Source organism: Scyliorhinus canicula, chromosome 7 (genome assembly GCF_902713615.1).
Source record: "Scyliorhinus canicula chromosome 7, sScyCan1.1, whole genome shotgun sequence".
Lineage (NCBI taxonomy): Eukaryota > Metazoa > Chordata > Chondrichthyes > Carcharhiniformes > Scyliorhinidae > Scyliorhinus > Scyliorhinus canicula.
Window position 1 is genome coordinate 54,662,499 of NC_052152.1, and position 21,695 is coordinate 54,684,193.

General features: G+C 49.0%; 1 protein-coding gene across 9 annotated transcripts in view; it reads left to right on the forward strand.

Moving 5' to 3' along the window:
- Window positions 1–21,695, forward strand: part of nme7 (NME/NM23 family member 7) — a 305,234-nt gene that overhangs the window by 202,529 nt on the left and 81,010 nt on the right. The gene's annotated exons all lie outside the window — the stretch shown is intronic.

Sequence of the window (21,695 nt, forward strand, 5' to 3'; positions counted from 1 at the left end):
AATTCATTTGATTATGTAATTTTGGCACAGCAGCACCTGGGATAACCTATCAACCTTGAGGCGATTGAAAGGCTGTGTAGCTACAGCCTACATAGCTTCAAACATGCTCTGTTGGCAGAAAATAGTGTTGGGGCTGGAGCTAGACCATAAGAGAAGCATAAAATCAAACAAGCAGGGAATGGGAAGGGAGAGAGAGTACCAGGCAGACAACAGTTGGAGGAGAGACAAAAGCCTGTGAGAGCAGCAGGGAATAACAGCCACTGTTACTTCGAGAGGCATTGCCAATGCTGGAGGAAACAGGCAACATGGGCAACAGGGTTTAAAGCGAGATCACAATACTGAATGACAAAACTTTGTTAGGCTGAACCTGCATGTCCTCTTCACAGAGATGTGGACCAGGATTTTCTCAAATATCAACATAGGCTGATGTCGGGCGAAAAAAGCGGCATTAAGGTTGTTGATGGCAATGACGGTTTTCTTCGCCACATAGGGCGGAACATTGGGGAAAAAATATTCAAGTCACGGGTCCTTTGATGTATTGCTGGCAGAGCAGCCTCTGATTCACCAGCCCCACCATATATACTCGATGATCCTGGGCACCATTTTCAAAGGCCGACCCAGCGCACAGTGAGCAAACTGGAAGTCAAGATCGAGTTGCAGAGGAAGGAGCCAAGTCCTAGGTTTTGGAGCTTTGATATGAGCTTGGCTGGGATCATAGTGTTGAAGGCGGAGCTGTAGTCAATGAATAGGAGTCTGATGTAGGAGTCCTTGTTGCCAAGATGCTCCAGGGATGAGTGTAGGGCCAGGGATATGGCGCCTGCTGTGGACCAGCTGTGGTAGTATGCGAATTGCAGTGGATCGAGGCATGCTAGGAGTATGGAGTTGCTCTGTCTCATGACCAACCTCTCAAAGTACTTTATGATGATCGATGTCAAGGCCACTGGACAATAGTCGTTGAGGCACGTTGCCTGGTTCTTCTTTGGCACAGGTGAGAATTCTGATTCTGGGGTTGCCTGTGAAAAGAAGGGAGGATGTCTTTCCTTTCCCCTCATGGTCATGTGTCAATTCCATCTCCAGTATCTTTTCATTGTTAATTCCTGTTTTGATCGTTTTCCCTTCTCCTGTCTCATCTAGATGCAAAGACTTGCATGTACCTGCCGATAATGAACCTCATTGTAAGGGCTCCCTGATAGATGGCAGAATTTTATGTTCCCTGACAGCGGGCTCTTAGGGTGGATGAGTGCTTGTAAACTTTTCAGAATGGCTTTCCAACCAGGCTCTGCCCCCGCCAACCTCTCTGAAATTTTAAGGTAGGACAGGAGAGGCCTAGGCCAGCCAGCCCACCCTTTTCCCAATTGACGTCCTTAATTGACCAATTATTGACCACTCGAGGGTTGCTTCCAGCCCAACCTCAATTTTCAGGCCTCCAGTGGGTAAGGGTGGGGGTAGTCACCTCCATCAGCAGCTTCCTTTTAACATCAGGTCCTGTAGGTGCTCCCTCCCTATCGGCCTCTCCAGCAACACACCCACTCCGTCTACCCAGCCCCCATGACCTTACCACCCCTCCCCACTCTGAGACCCTTATCATTTACCTAGTCCTGGACTCCAAAGACTAAAGTCTGGGGACTTCTTGCAGTCCTAGGCCTTTCCGCAGCAGCTTTTGGCCCTCTGGATATGCAAGAGCATTCAGCCAATCAGATTGACCCACAGCTCTCTGAGGTAGGACTTTCTCCTGAGTGAGGGGTGGAATTCCTGCCAGCCGATTAACACATGTTGGAGCATTAAATGGCGGCAGGGCAGGCGATATTGGCTGGGTACATTCTCAATATGCTGATACTTCAGGTGGTTGAAAGGGAAGTTCCGCCATCCTAAATGTCCAGGTCAGAATCTGGGAAGCAAAATATCTTCTTGTCAGAAATAATCGAAAGGCGCTTAACAGAATCTTTTGTAAGTTGTGCAGTTGAGAAAAGATATTGGGTATAATTTTCAATAAAAAAGTTCTAAGCGTGGTCTCCGGCTGGAACCGAGGTGCAATGCCCATCGGTACGATCAAGAGTGCAATGCACACATACTTAGAAATTGTTTTAGAGCCGGGGTGATTCATGCCATGGGACCCAAAGAACCCAGCAAGGCTGGATCCGCAGAGATAACACTGCAGCACTCCAGAATCGCTGGCACGGCCTCCCCCTCACCCCAAATGAGCAACACCCCATTATGGGTTCGCCAAAGACCCCCCTTTTTTGGACGTCCCTTCAGACCTATCCTCCCTCAGCCAGCCCCCCCCCCCCCCCCCCCCCCCCCCAGACTCTCCCTTCAGGCCCTGTGTCTTGGCAGTGGCAACCTCGCACTTCCCCTGGCAGCACTCAGAGCACCATGTCTTTCCAGTCAGAGAGAGCACCTGCTTTGTCTGGCAAGCACTTCAGAACAGAGGGACCTGAGCAGAAAACAAAGCAGTCAAACAGAGCACCTGATCTTTCTAAGGACTTCAGAACAGAGGAAACCCCAGGTGATAAAAAAAGTAGTTTAACATAATACCTGCTCTTTCTAGGAAGCACTTCAGAACAAAGAATCAGTCTCTTAAAAAAAACTGGCTTGGAAATAACACCTGCTCAAAAGGGGAAGCACTTTGGAGTTAATGGACTGCGAAGTGCTATAAAAACAAACAAAGTTAAACCTTCCTTTAAAATAGCCTAGACCTGTCAATAAAGAGGCTTGTAAAAGGTCATGGACTGTGAGGGGAACAGCTGCTCCTTATCCAGCCTGTCCATGCTCCTCATAATCTTGTACACTTCAATCAAGTTGCCCCTCAGTCTTCTCTGCTCCAGTGAAAATAACCCAAGTCTATCCAACATCTCTTCGTAACTTAAAATGTTCCAGTCCAGGCAGCATCCTGGTGAATCGCCTCTGCACCCACTCCAGTGCAATCACACCAACCTGTAATGTGGCGACCAGAACTGCACACAATATTCCAGCTGTGGCCTCACCAAAGCTCTATACAACTCCAACATGACTTCCCTGCTTTTGTAATCCATGCCTCGATTGGTTAAGGCAAGTGGCCCATATGCCTTTTTCACCACCCTATTAACGTGACTTTCTGTCTTCAGAGATCTATGGACAAACACTGCAAGGTCCCTCTGTTCCTCAAAACTACCCAGTGTCAGACCATTCATTGAATGGACAAAAAACTGATTGCAAGCCAGCTGGAACAGGCTGTGTGAATGCAAAACCAGTTTTGGGGTTCTTCCGCAATTTATGCAATTTATACTGGGCGCAACCCAGCCAGAGAATTGCCCCCATTATTTCCATAAAGGCTGATGTTTCAATATTTATGAACATTCAAAGTCTGTAAAGCACATTATGCTTTCCAAATCAGTTGGTAGCTTACCTCCTTTTTTTTATAGTTTTAGCTTAAATCTGGTGCAATTCTAGTGTAAATGGCAGAAGATCTGAAACAGCAGCTTTGCCCCTTGCCATCATTGGCATATGTACACTATAAGACCGTACATTTTAGAATGGGTGTAATGCTATTGTACCTGATTTACATCCTAAATTCCAACACCCACACCAGAATTACACTACTTTTGTATCAAAGCACCACAGAATTTCTTGTTGCAGGGCATCAGCATTTCTAAATGTGACATTAGCTCTCTTCATTAGCTTCCTGTTTGCACCACCCTGGCTCCTATGTAATGAGTTTAGGGGACAATTACCAGAATTACTCTGGGTAGGTCTCACCATTTAATCATAGAATTTACAGTGCAGATGGAGGCCATTTAGCCCATCGCGTCTGCACCGGCCCTTGGAAAGAGCACCCTACTTAAGCCCCACGCCTCCACCCTATCCCCTTTATCCCAGTAACTCCACCTAACCTATTTGGACACGAGGGCAATTAAAAATGGCCAACCACCTAACCTGCACATCTTTGGACTGTAGGAGGAAACCAGAGCACCCGGAGGAAACCCACGCAGACACAGGGAGAACGTGCAGACTCCACACAGACAGTGACCCAAGCCGGGAATCGAACCTGGGATCCTGGAGCTGTGAAGCAACTGAAAACCACTATGCTACCGGTCCATGCTATTCCCCCTGCATGCCCAGCTAAGGCCTCAACATGGTAGGCAGGAAATGTGTGCACATATCTGGCCTAAGATGTGCATGTTAGGTAGGTTGGCAATGCTAAATTGTCCCTCGGTGGAGTTACAGGGATAGGACATAGAACAGTACAGCACAGAACAGGCCCTTCGGCCCTCGATGTTGTGCCGAGCAATGATCACCCTACTCAAGCCAACGTATCCACCTATACCAGTAACCCCCCCCCCCCTAGGTTAGGGTGTTCTTTCGGAGGGACGGTGCAGACTCGATGGGGCAAATGGCCTCCTTCTGCACTGTAGGGATTCTGACTTCAAGCGTGCCCAAATTTCCAGGCTCCAAAATATCATTATCAAATTCCTAACCACATCTATCTCCAACATTAAAAAATGGCATACAGAATTGTTCATTCTACAGCTTTGTAATTATAATTGTTCTATATAGCACTATAGAATTCAAAGATTGTTATTAGAATGCTGTAACTATGCCAGAATTTGGGATATAGCATCATAGAAGCTGCATAATCTGTCCACTCAAAAATGGAAGTAGCTTATGCATATTAATTCTACATTATATTTCCATAGTTAACGTTTATCAGTTTAAGAAATAAATCTGGTATATCATAAACACTTAATTTGAATTATCTTGGGTAAACAATGCATTATATCAATACTGCTTATATACTGCGCTGCATCTCCTAGCCTGTAACAGCTGGCTCGCAATCATTTTTTGTCCATTCAATGAATGGTCTGACACTGGTAAGTTCTGAGGCTTTTGCTTTTTAAGGAAAAATAGTAGAATACTAAACTCCAAGAAATGGAAATTAAGGAGAAAAATCAGAAAATATTGAAGTAAATGAATTAATTGTTCTTGTAAATCCTGAATTTTTATGGTCCAGTAGCCAATATATATATATTTGTGACACTTGATTCAGTGTACTCTGGTCAGGAAATCACATGGAGCTGTGACTCATGCTGTAATCTGCCAAGCATAGTTGTGATGACTTTCTTGAGTTCTGAACTGGGCTACTCCATTGTTGAGGAAAATCTGACCCTTTGTCTCATCTCCCTTGTTATCTGAGTCACAGCAATTTTGCCATGAGGATTAGTATAAAGCTTTATTCATCTTCCGGAGGAAATGATGGACGCTAAGCAAATAAGAATAGAAAAATCAGAAGAATGGATCACAAAGCATATTTCTTTTATCATTGTGTTCAAAACCACTAGTCATTTATGTATTGACACATTTACACGGTAGCATAGTGGTTAGCACAATTGCTTCACAACTCCAGGGTCCCAGGTTCGATTCCCGGCTTGGGTCACTGTCTGGAGTCTGCATGTTCTCCCCTTATGTGCGTGGGTTTCCTCCGGGTGCTCCGGTTTCCTCCCACAGTCCAAAGATGTGCAGGTTAGGTGGATTGGCCATGCTTAATTGCCCTTAGTGTCCAAAATTGCCTTTAGTGTTGGGTGGGGTTACTGGGTTATGGGGACAGGGTCGGGGTGTGGGCTTGGGTAGGGTGCTCTTTCCAAGAGTCAGTGCAGACTCAATGGGCCGAATGGCCCCCTTCTGCACTGTAAATTCTATGAAATGAGAAGTAATCAAAATTTTAGAACAAATGAGCTCTCATTGTTTGCAATATAGTTGCATAGCACCATTGAAAGAGAGATCATGAAAATGTATGCAATAACAAAAATGTAATAATTTATTGCTGTACAAATCTAGCATTTATTTAACTTCAAAAAAGCATGAGCATGTCTCATTCTTTAAATATGTTTTAAAATAAGTTTATATGTAATTAACTAAAAATATTATTTTCAAAATTGTTGTATGACCTCATTGTCCAGAATTATTCATTCAAAAACTTTATTTATGATACTTGTTACTTGCTATTCAGAAGTTGTATGATTTCATTGTTGTATGTTTGGTGTACAGTCTTCATTGCTATTAATATTATAAAGGTGTGATCCAATTGCCACACTGTGCCTGAACGTCAGCTCACCGCAGCGTAGCGTGGCCGATAAAAGCCAGGAGACCCCGCTCTCAGGATTACCCAGCTCGCAATACCTCCCAAGGTCGTATGTAAATCCCACCCATTGTGAGCAGGATCACATTTTGGCAAATATGCATATTGAAGCAAGACAGCAAGTCTCACTTCAATGTGCAGATTCCCGAGGTACCTGAGGCTTCTCGCCTCGGAAAGGGGATAAATGGGGACCATACGGATCTGCACTCATGGGGTCTCCCAGGGGATCGGAGGCCCCCAACTGCATACCCTTTGAGCAGAGTGGTGCCCTGACATTGGTGCCACCTGGCACCTTGGCAGTGCCACCTGGGTTCCAATCTGGTGCTGCCAAGGTGGTACTGCCAGCTGGCATGACACTGCCAGGTTGACACTGCCAATGTGCCAAGCTGGCATTTTTGCGCACGCGTGATTGGGCCGGGGGGGCCCCGTGTGAGTATTGGGGGGGGTCCCATAGTGCATACGGGGAAAGCTTTAGGGGACTCGTAGATCGGGACACTATTTAAAAATGGCTTTCCGATCTCTCGCTACACTGGGGAGTTCCTCAGTGTACAAAATGGGGCTACTATGTGCTGCCTCAGGCACGTGTTCCCCTGATGCAATGTAAGTCGCGTTGTAAAGCCATCAGCGGGATTCTCTTTTCTGGGGACTAAGTCCCCATGCCGGTGGGAGAACCGGCGCCAACCACTCCAGCGTCAACATTCCGGTGGAATTCTCCGCACTTTCGGAGGCTAGGTGGATGATGGAGGGGTTGGTGCTGCTCCAGCTGGCGCCAAAGGGACAGCACGAGTTTGCGCATGTGCCGATGGACCGGTGTAATCTCGCGCATGAACGGAACCGCCGGCGTGGTTCCACGCATGCGCAGACCGACCAGCGTATTCCGCGCCGGCCGTGGCGGAGCCCTACAGGGGCCGGCGCGGAAGGAAGAAGTGCCTCCAGGGAACAGGCCCGCCCGCAGATCAGTGGGCCCCAATTGAGGGCCAGGCCACTATGAGGGCCCCTTCAGGGGTCGGATTCCCCATGCCCCCACCCCCCCCGTGGACCGCTCCCGCCGACTTACCTGCCAGGTCCTGCCGTGTGGGACCATGCGTAACCCACGCAGGCGGGACTGGCCACTCGGCCCATCTGGGCCCGGAGAATTGCTGGGGGGGTGGGGGTTCCAACAGCCCCGGACCGGCATGGTGTGAATCCCGCCCCTGCCCGAAAAATAGCACCGGAGAATACGGCAGCCGGCGGCGAGGCGGCATTCGCGCCGCCCCCCAGGGATTCTCCGATCTGGCAGGGGGTCGGAGAATCCCGCCCCATATCCGGAAGGCCATCATGGAGTTGGCGAGGTGATGCGGTCGAGACTGGTCGAGGGTGATGGAGGCGAGCTGCGGAAGGTGGGCGGGCTGATCGAGGGTAGCGGAGGCCATCTTACGATTGGGTGAGCAGGGGTTACGGGAGGCAGTGGGGTGATTCAAAGATGGCGGCCCTCGTGGTGCATGGCGGTGAAGATGGCGGCCTCCACGGGCTACACGCAACGCTGCTGGGTTTAAAAACAGGACGGGCTTGGCAGACCTTAAACGAAATGGCCCTTTCCGCACAAGTTGCAGGTTGCCCTCCTCGCTGGGCAGCGTTATCTGGGGTGCTTACCCTGGCCACAGAAGTAGCACATTGGGGCTCCGGAATTGGCGGGTTGCTGTGCGCCACAGTCTTGCGGCGCCCCCGGGTCTGGTGATGGCGGCGCCCTTGTCATCCACGAGCTGCCACGTGGTCAGAGGTGTAGGAATCTATGTTGTGGAAGGCCAATTCTAATGAGCCCGAAAGCTGTACTGTCTCTTGGAGGTCAAGTGTACCCCTTTCTAGTAGGCGCTGGCAGGTGTAATTTGACTTTATGCTTGCAACATAGGCTTCCCTGATCAACAACTCTGTGTGCTCGACAGCCAATATTGCCTTACAATTGCAGTTCCAGCCGAGTACCCGCAATGCGCGCAGAAATTCAGCTTGCGATTCTCCGGGGCGCTGTCGCCTCATGACAAGGAGATGCCTAGCTTCCACCTCGTTGACTTTCCTGACATACTGTCCTTTCAACAGCGTTATCGCATCCGCGTACAGGCAGCGTCCCTGATAATAATGTATACTTGTGGGTTCACCCGGGAGTTGAGAATTTGCAGCTTGTGGGTCTCGGCGACGGCAGTGGCGGAGGATTCGATGTAGGATTCGTAGCAGCGTAGCCAGTGTTCGAATGTGGTAGTGGCGTCGGCTGCTTGGGGGCCCAGCTCCAGGTGATCAGGGGCGAAATTCTCCGACCCCACGCAGGGTCAGAGAATCACCTGGGGCCGCCGAAAATCCCGCCCCCACCGTGGCAGAAATTCTCCGCCACCCGGGAATTGGCGGGGGCAGGAATCGCGCCACGTCGAGCGCGAGCCCCCTGCGGCGATTCTCCGGCCCGCGATGGGCCGAAGTCCCGCCGCTGGGAGGCCTCTCCCGCCGCCGAGGTTTGAACCACCTCTGGTGGTGGCGGGATCGGCGGCGCGAGCGGGCCCCCGGGGTCCTAGGGGGGGCGTGGGGCGATCGGACCCCGGCGAGTGCCCCCACGGTGGCCAGGTCCGCGATCGGGGTCCACTGATCGGTGGGCGGGCCAGTGCCATGGGGGCACTCTTTCTCTTCTGCCACCACCACGGCCTCCGCCATGGCGGAGGCAGAAGAGAATCCCCCAGCACGCATGCGCCGGCACATGCGCGAACCGGCGAAGGCCTTTCGGCCAGCCCCGGCACTGGGCGGCGGGCCTGAAAGGCCGCTGGTGCCGGTTTTCGGGCCAGTCGACGTGGTGCCAACTGCTCCGGCGCGGGCCTAGCCCCCAAAGGTGCGGAGAATTCCGTATTCTCAATCATTTGAGTGATTGGTCCATCTTAAAACTTTAAGCTAATTCAATTGTACCATCAATAACGACAGAGGACGAGTTGAGAGTGAAACTGTGACTTTAATTAGCTTAAAGATACCTGCTGGCAGCCGGCCCCAGACTGAAGGCCGGGCCGGAGGTTGGCCACCTTTATACCCAAGCCCGAAGGGAGGAGCCACAGGCGGAGCCAGCAGGGGAAAGCCCAGGCATGTTACAAGGGGATGAGAGAAGAACTAGCTAAGGTAGACTGGGAGCTAAGACTTTATGGTGGAACAGTTGAGGAACAGTGGAGAACCTTCCAAGCGATTTTTCACAGTGCTCAGCAAAGGTTTATACCAACAAAAAGGAAGGACGGAAGAAAGAGGGAAAATCGACCGTGGATATCTAAGGAAATAAGGGAGAGTATCAAATTGAAGGAAAAAGCATATAAAGTGGCAAAGATTGCTGGGAGATTAGAGGACTGGGAAATCTTTAGGGGGCAACAGAAAGCTACTAAAAAAGCTATAAAGAAGAGTAAGATAGAGTATGAGAGTAAACTTGCTCAGAATATAAAAACAGACAGTAAAAGTTTTTACAAATATATAAGACAAAAAAGAGTGGCTACGGTAAATATTGGTCCTTTAGAGGATGAGAAGGGAGTTTTAATAATGGGAAATGAGGAAATAGCTGAGGAACTGAACAGGTTTTTTGGGTCGGTCTTCACAGTGGAAGACACAAATAACATGCCAGCGACTGATAGAAATGAGGCTATGACAGGTGAGGACCTTGAGAGGATTGTTATCACTAAGGAGGGAGTGATGGGCAAGCTAATGGGGCTAAAGGTAGACAAGTCTCCTGGCCCTGATGGAATGCATCCCAGAGTGCTAAAAGAGATGGCTAGGGAAATTGCAGATGCACTAGTGATAATTTACCGAAATTCACTAGACTCTGGGGTGGTCCCGGTGGATTGGAAATTAGCAAATGTGACACCACTGTTTAAAAAAGGAGGTAGGCAGAAAGCAGGAAATTATAGGCCAGTGAGTTTAACTTCGGTAATAGGGAAGATGCTGGAATCTATCATCAAGGAAGAAATTGCGAGGCATCTGGATAGAAATTGTCCCATTGGGCAGACGCAGCATGGGTTCATTAAAGGCAGGTCATGCCTAACTAATTTAGTGGAATTTTTTGAGGACATTACCAGTGCAGTAGATAACGGGGAGCCGATGGATGTGGTATATCTGGATTTCCAGAAAGCCTTTGACAAGGTGCCACACAAAAGGTTGCTGCATAAGATAAAGATGCATGGCATTAAGTGTAAAGTAGTAGCATGGATAGAGGATTGGTTAATTAATAGAAAGCAAAGAGTTGGGATAAATGGGTGTTTCTCTGGTTGGCAATCAGTAGCTAGTGGTGTCCCTCAGGGGTCAGTGTTGGGCCCACAATTGCTCACAATTTACATTGATGATTTGGAGTTGGGGACCAAGGGCAATGTGTCCAAGTTTGCAGATGACACTAAGATGAGTGGTAAAGCGAAAAGTGCAGAGGATACTGGAAGTCTGCAGAGGGATTTGGATAGGTTAAGTGAATGGGCTCGCGTCTGGCAGATGGAATACAATGTTGACAAATGTGAGATTATCCATTTTGGTAGGAATAACAGCAAACGGGATTATTATTTAAACGATAAAATATTAAAGCATGCCGCTGTTCAGAGAGACTTGGGTGTGCTAGTGCATGAGTCACAGAAGGTTGGTTTACAAGTGCAACGGGTGATTAAGAAGGCAAATGGAATTTTGTCCTTCATTGCTAGAGGGATGGAGTTTAAGACTAGGGAGAATAGGATAGAATAGAACAGTACAGCACAGAACAGGCCCTTCGGCCCTCGATGTTGTGCCGAGCAATGATCACCCTACTTAAACCCACGTAACACGGATACCCGTAACCCAACAATCCCCCCATTAACCTTACACTACGGGCAATTTAGCATGGCCAATCCACCTAATCCGCACATCTTTGGACTGTGGGAGGAAACCGGAGCACCCGGAGGAAACCCACGCACACACGGGGAGGACGTGCAGACTCCACACAGACAGTGACCCAGCCGGGAATCGAACCTGGGACCCTGGAGCTGTGAAGCATTGATGCTAACCACCATGCTACCGTGAGGCCCCGGAGGTTATGTTGCAATTGTATAAGGTGTTAGTGCGGCCACACCTGGAGTATTGTGTTCAGTTTTGGTCTCCTTACTTGAGAAAGGACGTACTGGCGCTGGAGGGTGTGCAGAGGAGATTCACTAGGTTAATCCCAGAGCTGAAGGGGTTGGATTATGAGGAGAGGTTGAGTAGACTGGGACTGTACTCGTTGGAATTTAGAAGGATGAGGGGGGATCTTATAGAAACATTTAAAATTATGAAGGGAATAGATAGGATAGATGCGGGCAGGTTGTTTCCACTGGCGGGTGACAGCAGAACTAGGGGGCATAGCCTCAAAATAAGGGGAAGTAGATTTAGGACTGAGTTTAGGAGGAACTTCTTCACCCAAAGGGTTGTGAATCTATGGAATTCCTTGCCCAGTGAAGCAGTTGAGGCTCCTTCATTACATGTTTTTAAGGTAAAGATAGATAGTTTTTTGAAGAATAAAGGGATTAAGGGTTATGGTGTTCGGGCCGGAAAGTGGAGCTGAGTCCACAAAAGATCAGCCATGATCTAATTGAATGGCGGAGCAGGCTCGAGGGGCCAGATGGCCTACTCCTGCTCCTAGTTCTTATGTTCTTATGTTCTTATGTTACATACAGCAGGTATAATACAATATAGTGGTTTACCACAAAGCTTAGCTTCAGTGTGATGTGGGTCCTGGGTGTGACACACAAGTTATGGCAACGTGACCAGGGGCAGGATGGATGGGAGCAGGGGTGCAGTGGGCAGGCAGGGCTGAGGTCTGCACGTGGTCCTGAGGGATGGACTACCTGATAGTGTCACTGGTGAGGCCTCTGCCCTGAGAATGGCTGTGTGCTAGGGAGGGTGCTAAAGGCCATGGTATGTGTGTCCTTTGTTTGGGGTGAGCTCTGCTCTTCCCCTGCAGTGGGGCTGCGCTTCTGATGGTGTGCAGAGGCGTGCTATCACCTGGTGCCACTGATTCACCTTGGCCATGCCCATCCCGTTGATGATACAGCTGGCCTCTGAGGGTTGCCAGAGGGCAGCCTGGGTGAGTTCCCATAAGACTAGAGGCTCTCTGAATATTTACAGGACACTGTGAGCGGTCATCAGTATGAACAGCTGGGGCCTGTAAATAGAACCAAAGGGGTGCGTTTAAATTCAGCAATGGCAGACTGAGCGAGGTCACCCCGATCCCGAGGGTGACACCCCGAGTCCACGGACTTGGCACCAAGTCTTTCCTAGCCACTCTCGCTCCACCTGCGAGCCTCACAATTTTGAAAAGTTTTGAGCGTTCTGTCACCTTATCACTTCCGCTCAACAGCCATTGCGCCCAGGCCCCTCTTGTAATACTTGCACTAATTCTCTCCCGCGTAACTTCTGCCTAAGAGGGGTGCAGCATGAAGCGAACAACCTGCTAATGATATTACAATACATGCAAAGGATGGTTTTGCATGGACCTGCTGGCGTGGGTCGCAAACGTGGATAATGCTGCAAGCGAGAGATCGGAGAATGGTGTCTGAATCGGCGCCGGACGCAAAACTATTTTTTCCATTTCGCTCGATTCTCCGCCCAATCACAATTCTCGCATCCAGTGTCGCGAAGCGGAGAATACAGCCTCGACACAACATTAAACATGAATTTCAATAAGAAAAGCTGTTGAATGCAAAGAAACAACTAACTGAGCATAAATATCAAACACAACACACACGCCCCACACACGACACCCCTCACACACAAACCAAAACCCCCCCACACACACACACACTCTTCACCCACATACACAACGCACACCCCTCGCCCACACGCACACACACTCCTCACACACAACGCGTACCCTCACACGTGCACACACCCTCTAGCGCACACTCCACACAGTCACCCCCCCTCCCCCCAAACGGGTGCAGACACACATCCCTTACACATCCCACACACACGCACATCACACACGCACCCACATACCCCACAAGCGCACACACATCCCTCTCCCACACATCACTTGCACACGCATGCACACACATGCACTGACCCCTTTCACATACCCCGCACATCCCTCACACATTTGTATGGCACATACCTCACTCCCACACCCCGCACACGCACAGACCTCGCACATGCAGGCACCCATCGTGCACGTGTGCGCTCACCCATCACACACACTGACCCCTCTCACACACTACTCGCACACCCCACACGTATCCCTCACACATATATATATGGCATATCCCTCACTGCCACATGCGTGCATCCCGCTCACGCGCACACCTCTCTCACGGACAAACCATGCACAGGCACACAGCTCACCCTTTTGCGCATACACACTGACTCACCCCTTGTGCAAACACACACACTGACTACCCCTTGTGTGCACACACACACTGACTCACCCTTTGTGCACACACACTGACTCATCCCTTGTGTGCACACACATACCTACTCCTCCACCCTCGCACCCACCCACCCTCACTCACTCACTCACTCACTCATTTTACCAACCTCCACTCATTTACCCACCCTCACTTATCCTCACACTCACTCACTTTCCTACATCCTCACATCACTCACCCATCCTCACACTCACCCACCATCACTCACACTCACTCAGCCCACACACATGTACATGCACCCACACTCACACTCATTCACACTCATCTGTCCTCACACTCACCCACCCTCACACTCACTCAGCTTCCCACACCCTCACACTCATTCATCCACCCTCACGCTCACTCGTCTGCCCTCATGCTTGCCCGCCCTCATGCTCACTCAGACACTTACTTGCCCACCCTGACACTCACTCGCCTGCCCTCCACTCACTCTCTCACATCCACTCACTCGCCTGCCCTCCACTCACTCTCTCACATCCACTCACTCTCTCACATCCACTCACTCTCTCACATCCACTCACTCTCTCACATCCACTCACTCTCTCCCATCCACTCACTCTCTCACATCCACTCACTCTCGCATCCACTCACTCTCGCATCCACTCACTCTCTCACATCCACTCACTCTCTCACATCCACTCACTCTCTCACATCCACTCACTCTCTCACATCCACTCACTCTCTCGCATCCACTCACTCTCTCACATCCACTCACTCTCTCGCATCCACTCACTCTCTCGCATCCACTCACTCTCTCGCATCCACTCACTCTCTCGCATCCACTCACTCTCTCGCATCCACTCACTCTCTCGCATCCACTCACTCTCTCGCATCCACTCACTCTCTCGCATCCACTCACTCTCTCGCATCCACTCACTCTCTCGCATCCACTCACTCTCTCGCATCCACTCACTCTCTCGCATCCACTCACTCTCTCACATCCACTCACTCTCGCATTCTATCACTCTCACATTCACTCACTCTGTCACATCTACTCACTCTCGCATTCACTCACTCTCTCACATCCACTCACCTGCCTACCGTTTCACCCACACTCACTCACCCACCCACCCACCCTTCACTCACCCACCCATTCATTTATCCACTCAGCCGCACACTTATGCACTCATCCACACTTGCTTGCTCACTCAGCTGCCTTCCCTCCCTCGACCTACCGGGAGTGAAGCCTGAGGCCTTGTGGCGTCTGAATGTGGGTGCTTACTGGGGAACGTGGGGAGAAGCGGGGATCGTGGCTGCGGCCAGACCCGAGCGAGGTGAAAGCGGAGAGGAAAGCGTGAGTCTCTCCATCTTTACGTGGGCAGCACGGTAGCACACGTGGCTGGCACTGTGGCCTTGCAGCGCCAGGGTCCCAGCTTCGATTCCGTGCTGGGTCACTGTCTGTGCGGAGTCTGCACGTTCTCCCCTTGTCTGAGTGGGCTTCCTCTGGGTGCTCCGGTTTCCTCCCACAGTCCAAAGACGTGCAGGTTAGGTGGATTGGCCATGCTAAATTGCCCTTAGTGTCCAAAAAGGTTCAGAGGGATTATTGGGTTATGGGGATAGGGTGGAAGTGAGGGCTTAAGTGGGTCAGTGCAGACTCGATGGGCCGAATGGTCTCCTTCTGCACTGTATGTTCTATATGTACATACCTGCAGTTGCCAGTGATTGTTGCTTCTTCAATCACAGCCTGTTTCTCTTCCACGTTTGTTGCTGATCGGTTCACCATGGAGCCTATCAACAGCACATGTGGGAGAAAAACAGACTCCATTGAAGAAGCAGTCCCCTGCAGAAATATTCAAACTCATGACTCATCTTGCTGGCCTTTTCAACAATGGGGTCTGCAGGCTGCAGTTTGGACAAGCTTGTACCTCGCACAAATTCTGCCTATCACAGCAGCTCATTTTTAATGTTTTGATCGTTGACTCCTTAAAATATCCTCATAATAACAGAAAGGCTTTCAATAGTCACAAGTATGCATTTGGGATTGTATATGGCCCAAGTCTGGGTCATACGATAGTGACATTTAAGGGGCATCTTGACAAATACATGAATAGGATGGGAATAGAGGGATACGGACCTCGGAATTGTAGAAGATTTTAGTTTAGACGGGCAGCATGGTCGGCGCAGGCTTGGAGGGCTGAAGGGCCTGTTCCTGTGCTGTACGTTTCTTTGTTCTGATAAAAGCCTTAGTTCTCAGCATTAACTTTAAGTCTGATAGTGTGTACAGCACAAATACACCAAATTGAGGTTGGTATCTAATTCATGTCATCCTTATTCATTCAATGAGTGTTGGTGGCCAAAAGTCAAATATTGAATTTATACAAAAATGCTTCTTCTAACATTAAGAAATCTTGTACTATGTTTATAAAAAAGTTTTAAAGACAACCATTCAACTAACTGAGCACTTGCAATATACTCGTACCCTGAGATGTATTTAAACAGAACCTTCAATAAAAAGTAACAGTGTGAGGCTTTCTATTACGCACGACTGAGCACCTCCTGGCCTTAATGCAAATGGAGTCAAATTACTGATCTGATTTCCAATTTCCACTCCTACCATTGACATTGTAGGACAGAAACAACTTTGCATCAATGCAGAAATGCTTTTATAGTAACCTTTTGATCAGCTTTATGCCGCACAAAATCTCAAAAGGTTCTGACAGAGCACCAGGAACACCTTCCATGGTCATAAGCAAACTCCGAGGAATATGTACATGTTGGTGAGCTCTCAAAGAGCATCAGTGAACAAAAACATTTGTTGCTTCTGTGTAGCTTTGTTGCAAAATCATAAGGCAGAACTTTGTAGATAGGTGTGGCTGACTCAGTCCTTCCTTACTGAGTGTTGAAAAGAATCTCCATCAGGGTCAATGAATGTGCACCTATTTCGGCATTTTTAAAATTGTTTTTGCCAATTCATTCAATCCTCCATTAAGTTTATACTTCAAAATATTGCCAGGAACCATTATAAACCATGTGGAAAGTATATGTAAGTATAAAAGGGAAAGAGAATCTGACACGAATGGCTAACTCATCTTTGTTGTATATTTATTCAAATTACCAATGAATATAGCAATTGTGCTTGTGCATTCATGCAGTTGGAGCAATGAACTCTTGTAAATTATTATCTTACATTTCTAGGATTGAATTTCCTCAGAACTCTCCCTGTTGTCTGCTGAGCTTCAATGGAAGAGAACCCCAGAGAAGTAGCGTAAACAGTGTTACACGATTTCTGCAGAATTTCCAGCAATCTGCTGCAGCTATGACACAATTGGGAGAGTCCCCATGCACATTTAACCTAAAAAAAACAGTTGTGTTTCTATTAAGTGTTAAAATTGTATGCCCCTTTATTGAAAATACTAAAATGATTCCAGTGCTTTTGTGTATCACAATTGTTCAGAAACGTTTTAACGTTTAATTCCATTAAATATCAGAACCTACATTTTCAAATTGGTTTCACTCCAGAAATTAAGATTAACTATGCAAAACCAACCAAACATTGTAGGAGAACTGTCATGTCTGATAAAGTTACTATGTCTGATAAAGTTGGGGCAGCACGGTGGCGCAGTGGGTTAGCCCTGCTGCCGCACGACGCCGAGGTCCCAGGTTCGATCCCGGCTCTGGGTCACTGTCTGTGTGGAGTTTGCACATTCTCCCCATGTTTGCGTGGGTTTCACCCCCACAACCCAAAGATGTGCCGGGTAGTCGGATTGGCCACACTTAATTACCCCTTAATTGGAAAAAAATAATTGGGTACTCTAAATTTGGAAAGAAAAAGAAGTCTGATAAAGTTTCTGCTGGTACCAGAGACTACTGCCAGTGTGATTATGTAAATGAAACCCTAATGAGGTTACATATTTAAATGTGAATTTTAATGAGTGCTAGGTTTTTCTCTGTATGAAAAAAATCACCCTGGGATACTAAAGCCAGTTACGAGGGCCGCATGTCAGATGCACAGGTAAATCTATAACAATCCTGCCACACAGAGATTTTTAAAGACTGAAACATAATGTCCACATTCATTTATTAATGATATTATGTTTGATTCCCTCTTTGAGGTAATTGTTGGGTCACTGCCTCTTTATCCAAAACTCATTAATTATTTCCATGCACGTGTTTTTTGGATTGGCAAAGAAAGGATGAACATGGGGATGTAAGCCAAATCAACCTCTTTCTAATATGTTCATGGGACGTGGACATTGCTGGCAAGGCCAGCATTTATTGTCTATTCCTAATTGCCTTTGAGAAAGCGGTGAGCCACTTTCTTGACCTGCTGCTGTCCATGAAACACAAGTAGTCTCACAGCTGTGATGAATGTAAGAAATTGTTTATATATTATATTTTTTGTAGTAATGTTATTTTAACCTCGTATTCAAATACATAAAGGTGGTATGTTTGTTAAAGCATGATTAAGAGGTTATAAAGTTGAGGGAATCATAGATTTTAACCATTTACTTGTTTACATGTAGATGGTTAATGGAATATTGTTTATGTTTAGGCGGTTCCCTGGGGTGTACATAATTTATGAGGGATTGTGTTTAGTCCTAACTAAACAGACTATGGGACATCTTTGTGGGAGAAACTGGAGAATGCCTTGTGCTTGGGATAACAGATGATATAATTAATGTAGCTTTTCAGTTTGCCATATCATTCAAGTCTGAGAACAGGCGGATTTTCAGATTGTTCCTTAAAGGGTCTCTCCAAAGATCTGCACAAAGAAGCAAGAACCCTGATTGTTAACTTTATTTATAAGTGGCAGTTAAATTGTATTGAATTGCTTAATTTGAATATACAGTGGCAGGTATAAATAGTGAATTAAAGTTTTTCTTTCCTTTTTATTTAAGAACTTTTTGAAAACATATTTTTTATTGGTTTTGCATACATTGTGCCCTTCTCCACTGTTACCACATTATACTGTAGAAGAGTTTCAGTAAATAAAGTGGGTATACAGAAAGGAAAACAAACAAAAGGAAACTTAATTATACAACAAATGCATCAGTATAGACGCGGGAGTATTCAAAAGTAATCTTTGTACAGGTGCAAAGTGGGGCCTTGTTTTTGTGAGCCCCCGGTGGTCAGGTAGTGCAACAGCAATATTTTGTTCGTATATCTGCCGCCTCCTGGTACTAAAATAAATCCGGGGGGTGGCATGTTTGGCGTCTGCCTTGACATTGCTGTTGCGGTTGAGGTTGTGCACATCCCCACTGTTTGTCCCCTCTGGTTCCCTATTTGTCCTGTGTTTTGCTTAATGTCCTCCCCCACCCCCCACCTCGGTCTCTCCTCCCTTAAGCCTCTCACCCCTCCGCCTATCCATTCTCCCCCTCTCAGACCCCCTCCCCCTTCCGCTTATCCATTCTCCCCATCCTTTCCTCAACTATTGCCAGTCTTGTCTCTCCCCACCACCACCCCATCCCCTTTATTATTGGCTGCTGGTCACGAACAGGTCTTGGAACAGGCTGGTGAATAGCCTCCACGCATTGTGGACTCCTTCCTCTGAACCTCAGATGGATATTTTATCTTTTCTAGTCTGAGAAATTCTGCTAGATCAGACAGTCAGTCTGTGGCCTTGGGTGGCACTGCCAATCGTCAGTCAAGCAGGAGTCCTCAGCAGGCAATAAAGGAGGCGAATGTTAGGGCGTCTGCTCCTCTCCCCGTAAAGAGCTCTGGCTGTTCTGATACCTCGAAGATCGTCACTAGCGGGCACGGCTCCACCTTAACCCTCACAACCTTGGACATGGCCACAAAGAAGATCGTCCAGTACCTGACAAGCCTGGAGCAAGACCAGAGCATGTGGGTGCGGTTGGCTGGCCTTCCTGGCATCATTCACATTTGTCCTCCACCTCCTGGAAGACCCCGCTCATTCTTGTTCTGGTTAGGTGCGCCCTGTGCACCACCTTTAGCTGCATTAGGCTCAGCCCTGTATGTGAGGAGGTGGAGCTCGCCCTGTGTAGTGCTTTGATCCAGAGTCCATCCCCCTATCTCCATCCCATTTCCCCCTTGTCTCGTCCAGGGGTGTGCTTACCTCTTCTGGTATCCATCGGTACATATCTGTGCAGTTATGGTTCCCCAGTTCGTCTGCGGTCAGAAGTCTGTCCAGTAGTGTGTCCCAGTTTCTGCTGGAACTTCATTGTCTCTTTTCGAAGGAAGTTTCTAATTTGGCTGTATCATAGCTCGTCCCTTTTGGGAGTTGGAGCTTTTCCATGAGTACCCCAGGTTCGTTACTCTGCCATCTACGTTTAGGTCCCTACCATCAGTGTCCCTTCATCCTGCCTCCATCTATTGAAGGAGGGGTCCATTGGCGCAGGCATGAGTCTGTGATTTTTGCAGATGGGGGCAATGTTGGACATTGCGGTCATACCAAAATGTTGTCATCGTGGTTCCACGACCTCAGTGTGGCTGCTACCACTGGGCTTTTTGAGTATCTGGCTGGGAGGGATTGGAGTGCAGCTGTGACCAGCGATCTGAGGGACATCCCCGTGTAGGAACTCTCCTCCATCTTGACCATTCCATCTCCAGTTCCATCTCCTTTCTGTGGTGGCAGCCCAGTGGTAGAATTAGAGGCCTCCGATGTTTCTCCTCTGTAGTCCTTTTTCCAGATCCTTGGGACCTCCCCACCCCCATGATTAGTTTAGTAATTTTGGTGAAGAAGGCCTTGGGGATGAAGATCGGGAAATTTGAACAGGAAGCTGGACAGCATGTTCATTTTGATCGTTCGCACTCTCCCCGCCAGGGAAAGGGGGTTGAATCCCACCTCTGTCGGGTCCCTCTACCGCCTCCACCAGAGTCGACAGGTTCCGTTCCATCTATGGATTCTATTTGGATCACCAGGTATGGGAATTTTTCTGGGCCAGCCTAACGGCAACGTTCCCAACTCTGCGCAACCCCCGCCCCCGCGCGGGGGTTCATGGGGAAGATTTCACTTGCTCAGGTTCAGTTTCTAACCCACGGAAGTCCCCAAACAACTTTCAGAGTTCCGTTATTCCTCCCATGCTGTCTAGGGGGGTTTGAGATGTAGAAGAGCAGGTCATCCACATAGAGTGAGACTCTATGCTTTCTGTCTCTCCTCTGAATGCCTCTCCACCCCTAGGCTGATCTAAGAGCGATTTCCAGAGGCTCGATTGCCTGGGCAAATAGTAACGGGGATAGTGGGCATCCCATTCTCGTGCCTCTCTGCAGCCGGAAAAACTGGTAGTGTTTGTCCATAGACTCACTATGGGAGCACTGTAGAATAGTTTCACCCATGAGGTGAACCCTGGCCAAACCCAAACCATTCCAGTACCTCTGTGAGGTACCTACATTCGACCCTGTCAAAGGCCTTCTTTGTGTCTAGAGAGATGGTCATCTCTGGGGTGCGATTCTTCCACCCCCGCCCGCGCCGGGCCGGAGAATTGCCACAACCGCGCCACGCCACCTCAACGCCGGCGCGCGATTCTCTGAGGTGCGGAGAATTTGCGCCGGCGCATGTGGCGCGGCGCCAGTCGCCGTTCAACCCTGGTCGCTGCTGTCGGGAATTCTGCGCAAAGGATCGGGGGGCAGCCTGTGGGGGGTGGGGGGGGGGAGGGGGGCTCCATCCCTGGGGTGAGGCCTCCGATGGGGTCTGGCCCGCGATTGGGGCCCACCGACTGGTGGGCCGGCCTCCCCCCGGGCCTACTTTGTTGCGCGGCTGGCTCCTGAACCCCCCATGCCATGTTGCGTTGGGGCCGGCGTGCTGAAGAAGTCCCCCACGCATGCGTGGGTTGGCGCGGCCCAACTGCACATACGAGGGTTGGTGTGGCGCCCATTTGGCGCCGGGAAGGAGCGGCATGAACCGCTCCAGCCCCATGCTGGCCCCCTGTGGCGTTCACGACAGCGCGAACACTTAGTCTCCATTTCGGAGAATCGCGCACCTGGTGTCTTTCCCCCGCTTGGGGTCATGATCATGTTGAGCAGGCGCCTGAAGTTCGCTGTTAGCCTTTTCCCATTGACAAAGGCAGTCTGGTCCTCTGCAACTACCTCTGGCACGCAACTCTCCAGTCACCTTTCCAGGGCCTTCACCAGTACTTCGGTGTCTGTGTTTAGGGTTAAGATGGATCTGTATGATCCTTTTATTTTTGAGATCAGCGATGTCGAGGCCTGTGCCACCGTGGGTGGCAGGGTCCCTCACGAACAATGAATCATTGAACATCTCCCAATTATTTATTGAAGTCCACCGG